The following is a 10,000-nucleotide window of genomic DNA, read 5'->3' as shown; positions in this document are numbered from 1 at the left end:
CTAATTTGTACATACCTCTTTGTAAAAGAAACCTATTCAGAAACATTTTGGGGAAGGGCTGGGAGCTTAGTAACGAATGCATTTTTTGTTCATTCCTCTGAACCTGAGTTCATTCCCATAGAATGTTATTAGGGGAGGGTGGGATACACCTGTAGTTCAGTTGAAAGGGAAGGTGAGGAGAAAGAGGAGAATGTACGGGGCATACTGGGTAGCCAAGTATACCTGCCAAAAGTGATCTTGTCTCAAAAAAAGAAAAACAGTAGGCAGTGCTAGAGGAGCCACACAAAGGTTGTGCCCTGGTTTCCACAAACACACGTGAAGTGCATAAGCGAGAACACAAATACACCTAAAGGAAAAGAGGAAGTGTATGTGGAGAGCAGGAAATAGATCAAAGTGTTTAAACACATGAACACACCACAATGAATCTCATTAGTCTGTAGAATTAATAGATGCTAATTAAAAGTTTCTCTTCGGAAAAAATCTTTGTAAAGAATTAAAACTCACAGAGAAATAAATCCTTGACACTGGTCAAAAGCTCCTCAGGCTGTCAATAGGTACTCAACTGCAGAGGCTAGAATAGAGTGTCCCTGCAGCAAACCTTTTACGAAATGCCAGAAAGCAAAATAATGAAGTCCTAGAGGAAGGAACTTTGACATGAAAGGTTTATTTTGAAGACATTCTGCTTAAACACAGTCATACAGGTGGGACTTTCGTTCTTTATCTCTTTCCTTACATGATATCTAAGAACACATCCTCTCCTGACTCCCATCATATAACAGTTTTATACCTTGGGACTGAGTAAAAACTTTTCACAAACTAACTTCCCTGGATGCTAGACTATGTAAAGTTTGAGTATTGGGAAACATGTCGACTTTCTTTATAAAAATCTTTCCATGCTATAATCACTGGTCCCTTCCTTGCAAATCAAAACCCTTGAGTTATTCTCTATTAAATATTAATAATTTGGTAATAGCTATATGAAATTGAGCCATATGAAATTAGTAATATTTAATAATAATTTTTAAAATGGACAATTTGTTTTACTATAGTACTGTATCTTATTAGAATGCAACAGATTATAGTGATGTTTTTAAACATATTTTAAAATCAGCTCTAATTTATCGAAATAATAACCATTTTTTTTTTTAAATCTGCTAACCAAATCATCTGTATTAGCAACTTAGGAAAATGTTTCATAAATGGCTGTTAGACTATTAAAGCCCTGAAGAGCAAACCTGACTTTTATTTGATTTCCATAGAAATAATAACTGACACATAGAAATGAACAGCACTTACTCACCACTTCTTTTATTTTTTTTATTTTTTGGTATACATATGGTTTCATTACTTATTGATGATATGCTTGTTTCACTTTAAATATAAATTAAACCTTGACTGCATATTTTATAATGTGGGATGTTGAACATCTTCGCTATTTTTCATATTGATAACTATTTTTATTTTGTAGTCATCAATGCTAAGATTAACATTTTGCATAAATACGTACTTTAACATATTAGAAGTATGTTTAGGGTCATTTCAGAAATTGCTGGAAGTTCTCTCCTAATTTCTGGCCAAATTTTATTTCAAATTTTATTAAGCAAGACTCAAACAGCAGGATTTTTGGTTTTTTGTTTTTTGTTTTTGACACAGGGTCTCTCTTCATAGCCCTGGCTGTTCTAGAACTCACTATACAGACCAGGCTGCCCTTTAACTCACAGAGATCTATCTGCCTGCCTGTGTTCTGGGATTAAAAGTGTGTGCCAGCACACTGCCAATCAACAGTTTTTACAAGCAAGCTTTCTCATCAAATGTGGTCCAAACATAAAAAACAAATCCCAGAGCAAAAGAAAATGAAGAGGAAATTCTCCTCAAAAACGTAGAGGTCAAATGGCAAAGCAGTCCCTGGTCAAGGCAACAGGAAAAAAATTCAAAGTCAGAACTTACAAAGTGCTGTGCCAAGTCAGTCAAGAGAGATGTCAGGATGACAGCAGTCTGATAACAATGACAGCTTAGCTACGAGGACTAAGAAGACTCATATACTTATTTCTGCATTGAGCCAGAGACCACAAGTGATGTCACAGATGCAGGTTGTAGGAGTACTCTCATGATAGATGACTGTTAAGAAAACTAGAGTCTACCTCCTCAGAACACAAAGAACATTGAGCTGAAGACAACTGAAATACAGGAGCTCTGTCTTCCCTCTGATTGCCTAAAGCTCAGCTTCTTAAAACAAAGGTTGCATAAGTGCGGATCATAAAAATTTGACAATAGTAAAACATTTCTGTACACAAAATCACCAAAAAGTAATTAAAAATCAAGCACGAATGTACCCAAGCTGTCTCTGGCAGCTCCCCTGGGCTGCCTCATGTAACTTCGATGTGGGCTCTGAGCACACAACACTCACACTGTACTGCACATGCCACACACCATGCAGTGCCCGTGAACACTGCCTGAAATGACCTTGGCTTAGATGTGAGACTACTGGATGTTAAGAGTTAGTGTTTTTACTGCATATGCAAATTTTCCTGCTCTTACAGAAACAATAATGGTTTAAAACGAAGACTTCCAATATTTTCCTGCCATCGTTCTTCAGTAATTATTAAATTAGTGCATGTTTGGACCACATTTGATTAGAATGCTTGATTGTAAAAAGTGTTACTAGGTTTTCTTTTATGTTGATGAATATGAAAAAAATACAAAAAAAGACAAGAAAACCAAAAACCTTTTAAACTGGGCATATTAGCACACTCTTTTAATCCCAGCACCTAGGAGGCAGAGCTAAGTGGATCTCTGAGTTCCTGGCCAACCTAGTCTAAACAGAGAGTTCCAGGCTAGACAAGGAGACATAGTAAGACAATGTCTCAAACAAAGAACAAAAGAACACCTCTAAACCATGGGTAAATATAGATGTGTAAAATCCAAGTAAATTAACATTTTCATATAATTAAATTGTAAGTCAAAATGAACTTCTCTGTCAACAAAAAATAAATAATAAAATTTAGAATGTTCAACAAAGTATTTTGTGTGTCAACTCCCAAGTTTAATAATAAATAAAACCATAAATCTGAAAAAGGTTTGTTTTCAGAATGATTTTAACCATCAATTCACTTACTTAAATTGTAATTTGAGGAAACTATGTGGAAATTATTCATAAAATAAAATCTCCACAGAAACAAAAGTTTACAACCTAACACAAGTAAAATATATAACTATAAATGTATTACTTGAAACTGTAATTTAACCTCAATAGTGAAGACATTTTGAATGGCATTTAAAAGTTAACACAGTCAATTTCAAATGGACTTGCAAAATATGCACACAAAAGACCAAACAAAACAATTTGCAAAGGAGTGCTTGCTTCAGTAGCACATATACTAAAACTGGAACAATTCAGAGAAGATTAGCATGGCCCCTGTGCAAAGATGACACACAAATTTGTGAAGCATTTCATAATTTGCAGCAGCTCTAGGTTACTTTACAAATAGGTCGATTGACCCTCCAGAGATTTTTTTTTTTTTTACAAAGGAATGAAATTTCACTGCAATCATAAATCAGTGATCACAAGCAGTTCCATCCAATTACACATGGGGATATGTAATTTAAAAAAAAAAACCTCATAATGAACTATTTGTTCTTATAATCTCAGCACTCAGAAGGCAGGGGCAGAAACATCATGAGTTCAAGCTTACCATAGACTACATTATAAGATCCTGTCTCACAATATCAAGAACAAAACATAACAGGCTGGCATTGACACACACCTATTTTGTTGTTTATGTTTTCTATTAATGTGATAAACACCATAACCAAAAGCAACCTGGGGAGTAAAAGGTTTAATTCATCTTCCCCTTTCAGGTCCATCACTGAGGGAAGTCGTGGGAGAAACGCAAGTACAAAAAGGAAGCAAAAACTGAAAGCATGAAGGAATGCTTGCTGTTCACTGGCTTGCGCAGCCTGCTTTCTTATATACTACTTGCCCTAGGGAGGCACCACCCACAGTAGGCAGGGCCCTCCCACAGGAAACATTAATTAAGAAAATGTCCCAGAGACTTGCCAACAGGCCAATTTTATATAAACATATTTTCAATTCAGATTTCCTCCTCCCAGAGGACTCTGCTTGGGTGAGTTAACAAAATTACTACTCATCATACCTATAGTAAAAGAACTCTGTAGAAGACAGGAGGATCTCAAGGACTAGGCTAACCTGGGCTACAAAGTACACTTAAGGCCAGCATGCCTCTCAAATAAAGCAAATAGCAGAATAATAACAAAATCCTTGAAATGGGGATGTTGAAGGAAAAGGTAATCCTCAGCGAGGTTTATAAAATGTAAACTGTTAAGAACCAGTATGTTAGGGTTTGTGGGCCACATAATCTCTGTAGCAACAACCTAACTAACGAACATGGCTAATAAATTCAACTTTACTTATGGAAAATTTTTTGAATTTTACATAATGGTCATATGTCAAAAACACTTCAGCGCAAAACCATACTTGGTTTATTAGCTATACAAAATGGACAGTCAGATTTTACTGACAATCCATCTGCTGTATCATGGTCTTAATCACACTGTCACATCTTAATCAAAAAGTAGAGACTAGACTCCATTTCTCAAATTTTTACATCTAGTTCATAATTATTTAGTATCTATCTACTTTCTGTCTTAGTGTCCTAGTTCACTTCTTACTTTGATACCTGCTCAAAAGTAAACCAACAACAAAACAGTCAATCCACTGTACACTGATATTCATGATTCCAGGTGTCCAAACCGTCTATATATCCTGTCAACTAATAACTATAGACAAAAAGACCCAAAAATACAGATCATTTTTAAGGGTTTGATATTCAATAGGTATATGATTAAAATATATCTAAATGGAAAGCCAAAGAAAGCAGATTTTTCAAAATAAATGCCACTGGGACATCAGCAAAGACGTCTATATAAGAGGAAACAAAAATTATCATAATGTATTAGAAAAATGTAGTCTCCATTTCCTGATCACAACAACAATTTAATGTTAAAGTAGGTCCACATTAACCACAAGTCGAAAAAACAAAGTCATCTGCAAAGAGTTTACACGACAAAACATTATATAAGAACACACATAGGAGAAAGGACAGCACCTCCAACAAATGATGACAGAAAAACTGACCTCAGTATGCATAATAAATTAGACCCGTATCTGTTACTCTGAACAACACTACAAGTGGATGGAAGATCTCAATTTGAAATCTGAAAAGCTAAAGCTCTAGAAGAAAACATAGGTGGTATTCCAAAAAGATACAGATGTAAAAAAAAAAAAAAAAAAGGCTTCCTGAATAGGAATCTACTTGCTCAGGAATTAAGGTCGACAATTGACAAATGAGACCTCGTAAACTTAAAAGCTTCTGCAGGGCAAAGGAAACAAATAAGTGGAGGGGAAAAAAAAAAAAAAAAAAAACAGAAAGGAAGAGAATCTCCACCAGATATACCTAATGAGAGAGGATTAATATCCAGAATGTATGAAAAACTCAAAAACAGAGTCGAGAAAACAAGATACTCAATTAAATGCCTAAGAAATATCTAAAAAAAATTTTTCATCATCCTTAGCAATGCACAGGAAAACAACTTTCAGATTTTTAATCACCCCAGTGAGAATGACTAAAAACAAAATATCTGACAACAAATAACATCAAGGTTGCAGAAAAAGAACTCTCATTCACTGATGGTTGCAATGCAAATTGGTGTAGCCACTTCAGAAACCAGTATGGCTCTTCAAAACATATCGACCACATGACCCAGCTACCCCGCTCCTTGTCACATGCCCAAATGACACACCATCCTACTTTTATAGATACTTGTTCAGCTATGTTCACTACTACCCTTTTCACAACAGCCAAGTCATGGAAACAACCCAAATGTCCATCAATAGACAAATAATGAAACGCAGTAAATATACACAGCAGAATACTATTTGGTTGTAAAGAAAAGTGCAATCATGAAACTTCAAAGTACATAGACATGGAGTAAATTTATAACTGAGGAGGAAAGGACATCAATGCAGAAGGAGAGGATTGGAAGATGGACAAATAACACAAAGAATGTTTGATGAAGCTTCAAGAAATCATGTTACTTTATATTTACTTCAAATTGTATACATCTAAGTTTGTGTATATGCACACACACACACACACACACACACACACTTTAAGTAGAGTCTTGTCACTTAAACTGACAATTCTCCTCACAAAAGCCACAGATTATCAAAAACTCCAATATCAGGAATGGGAAACTTCGATTTGAGTTGTTGGTCAGGTGACTGAAAACAATACAAGTTACTGCTGTGGCCCTCAGTTGTCCCTTGGGGTTAAACAGCTTAAGACACCACATACTTCAGACACAGGGACTTAGAAGATAGGAGCTGTATCTGACCTGAAAACCTCCTTCCTGTGGTAAACAATATCCTATCCAACAGTGACACCAACTGTAACAAAGACTAGCAGGGCAAGAAATCCCTAAATGTGCAATAGTGACACTCATATCTTGGCTATAACCAAGAGTTGTCCAGTTGGGCTTAAGTTCCACTCAATAGAAAGAAAATCGTGCCTGGTACTAGAAACCAAGCCAATTACCTGGTGATAATGAGATACCAGATCTTAGAAAAAGATTCTACTACCACTTCTTTACTAGACCACTGTCATTCCTAACAGTGTTCTAAAAACTACTTATACTCACAGATCCGTGAAGCTCACAGGCCTCATCAAAGAAATCTCTCTTTGCAGCAAACAATGACCATTACTGAAAATCACAACAGGTTATAAGATCCTTGGATACATCACAATATAACTAACTGCACTTAAACCTGGGGAAACATTGAAGAAGAGGGGGCAGAATGATTCTAAGAGCCAGAAGACCAAGAAGTCGGCTGTGATACTTTATTGCCTATGGGTAGGGGACAGGGAAGCTACAAAAAATATGGCTACCTAAACAAGACCTGAACAATGATAGTATCCATAAACATGCTAATGTGGAAGGGTGGAATTCCATGGAGTCTCACCCCTACACAAAGAACCACAGGCAACTACTGACTGCTAAGAGAGGGAGAATTACCTTCTCCCAGAGAAGAGCCTCATAAATTGTTATCCAATACATAGTAGTCAGTGCAGAAATTATGAACACACAAGCCACAGTAAATGGACCCAGAAAGCTGTAGTTACGTGTGTGTATGTGGGTGTGTATGAGAGAAAATAAGAGAGAGAGAGACGATTTGGGAGACAGTATAGGAGGTCATAGGTGAAATTGGAAGGCAGGGACAGGAGAAGTGATGTAATTCATATTTTAATTCAAAGATCTTGATAAAACAAATGAAATAATCCATGATTCTAGACTTTGAGTTGTCAATGGCTAGCACCATTAAAAATTAAAATGTATTTTGTGCCTCCGGATAACAGGACACAAGAGTACCTACTGTACTACCATGACCAAGGGGCTACACCAAACCCCTTCAGACATCTCCTTTTTGAGTGGCCATTATTCACTACAGAATTCTCAAAATTCTTTCAGCTATTCATGAGGTTGCATCTGTCTCGATCCTCCACTCAGTTATTACCATAGTTCAAATCAGCATCAGGTAATAAGATTGATCAATCAAATAACATATTTTCATAAATATTTTTCATGAGTGTTTTCTATGGAAAGAAAGATTCTAAAAACAAATCAATACTATCATTTTAGTCAGGAAAGTCAAACCTATATACTGTAGCTACAGAAATAAAAATGCTCATGAGGGTAAGTGATAGACCAGAACTTGAGAGACTCAATTGTAAAGAAAACCTGATTTCTATCTTCATTTGCTGCTTTTGTTAACAATCACCAAAGAATTTTTTTGTTATATAAGAATTTATTTATTGTGCCAGATATAAACAACATAAATAAAAAGATGAATACAAAGCTGTCCTCTCATTTCTTTTGTTTGATTTTGTTTGTTTGTTTGTTTGTTTGTTTGTTTGCTTTTCGAGACAGGGTTACTCTGTGTAGCTTTGCGCCTTTCCTGGAACTCACTCTATAGACCAGGCTGTCTTCGAACTCACAGAGATCTGCCTGACTCTGCCTCCCAAGTGCTGGGATTAAAGACATGCACCACGACCACCCGGCTATCCTCTTATTTCTTAACAAAGGATAATTTTCCAAATTACAATCATTTACATGCTTCAATTTACTTTTGCTTTTAAAAAAAAAATTCATTTCTTCCGTTATTTTTTTTTAGATATATTATTTCTCCCTCCCCTTTCTCCTATCAAAGTCCTCCCTTTCTTGCTTTCTTTTCAAATTCATGGCCTCTTTTCTCATTATTTGGTGTATGTGTGCACGTGCGTGCGTGCGTGCGTGCGTGCGTGCGTGCGTGTGTGTGTGTGTGTGTGTGTGTGTGTTTGCATAAACACATGGTGTTCTCTTCCCTAGGGAAGACTATTTCTTCTGCTCTCAGCATTCCTTAGTTGCCTGTAGTTCTTTGGGTAGGGCAGAGGCCTCAAGGTCTTTCCCAGTCAACTTTAACCTGTCTATGGTCCTTTGTTCAGGTTGTAAGCTGGTGAGACTTCTGACATTACCAGGAGACACAACCTCAAACACACTCTCTGATCATCAGCCCTCTCTTCTGCAATGTTCCCGTAGTCTTAGGTGCAGGAGTTGTATTATAGATGTATCCTTTGGGACTGGGCTCCACAACCTGTATTTTGATTGGTTGTTGTTTTCTGTAATGGTCTCTGACTGTAGCAAAGACAAGTTTCCTTGATGAGGGCTGGGGACGACACTAACCTGTGTATATAAGGACAAATATTTAGAATGCAGTTAGAATTTATGTTGGCTAATTAAAGCAGTGGTTGTAGGTTCTCCTTTAAGATCCACGATTTCACTAGACTTGGCTAGCTCCAGGTAGTTTTCAGTACAAGGTATATGGAATTAGGAAGCAGCTGGTCACTGCCAAGGTATGTGCACCAACACCACTACATGCTCAGGGTTATCCTGCTCTGCTGATCATGGGTAAGGATCCTTCAATTTATGAAAATGGTGCATATTATATTTAATATGTTTTGCTAAAAAATATAAATTTATAGTTTCCCAAAGGGCAGAAACATGAAAAATTAAAACAAAGACTATATAATCTAACTGAATAACTTTTAAAGGTAGGCCCTACCATGTGGTTGTCCTTGGGCTTGAACTTGTTATTTCTTGACAAGGAAAGTCTCAAGCAAGTGATCTTCCTTTCTTTGTCTTCCCCATTGGATATTGCTTTAAAATGATCTTGAATTACTCTAAATACAGTACAACATCTTTCAAACATTAGAATGTTATAATATAACTTTTCAGATCACTTTTTAGGTGTGCAACAATTGAGAAAAATGTAAATAAGGCCACAAAAAAGTGACCACTTCTTATTGGGTATGGGGTAGTGGGTAGGGGATCTCTTTATCTTTTCTCAACAAATCTAGCAGTTCTAAAGACATTGCAATATACAAAGATCATAATTTAGTAACATGTAAGACAAGCTTATATATTTCAGATATTCAGTCACATGACAATTTCACACATATGGAACGTAGCATATTATATTATATATAGTCTATTATAAAAATCTGGACTCCTGTATAATTTAAAATACAATTATACTATAAAGGACTATGATACTAAAAGATCACTGTATATTTCTTTAAAAGCAACATGTATTATTCTTCAAAGATCCATGTGGTAAATAGCGGCTTCCAAGTGTGGTGATTCAGGAAGGTGATGGATGAGGTCTTTAAGAGGTGGGGCTGCTGTGAGGTTACTAAATTGTTCCAGATTGAGGGATGATGAGAAACCTAACAACTTTCTACCTTCTTGCCTTTTTTACTTGACCATGAAGTGAATGATTTGCTCTCCCAGGCACTTCTACCATGATGCACAACTTCATCCTAAGCCTAAAACTAAATGGACCAAACACATCTTCAACTGAAACCCTTGAAATAACAAACAAGATTAC

At 36.2% G+C, this 10,000-nt stretch overlaps 1 protein-coding gene and 1 non-coding gene across 32 annotated transcripts in view; one reads left to right on the top strand and one right to left on the bottom strand.

The window, feature by feature from the left end:
* Positions 1–10,000, bottom strand: part of Tbc1d5 (TBC1 domain family member 5) — a 453,313-nt gene that overhangs the window by 315,051 nt on the left and 128,262 nt on the right. The window lies entirely within an intron of this gene.
* LOC121824915 (U6 spliceosomal RNA) lies at positions 3,354–3,460 on the top strand. The gene has a single exon (XR_006066914.1). It is a non-coding gene; the product is annotated as a U6 spliceosomal RNA (small nuclear RNA).

The sequence above is a fragment of the Peromyscus maniculatus genome, chromosome 21 (genome assembly GCF_049852395.1).
Source record: "Peromyscus maniculatus bairdii isolate BWxNUB_F1_BW_parent chromosome 21, HU_Pman_BW_mat_3.1, whole genome shotgun sequence".
Taxonomy (NCBI): Eukaryota; Metazoa; Chordata; class Mammalia; order Rodentia; family Cricetidae; genus Peromyscus; species Peromyscus maniculatus.
This window is presented reverse-complemented; position numbering and strand designations above follow the sequence as displayed.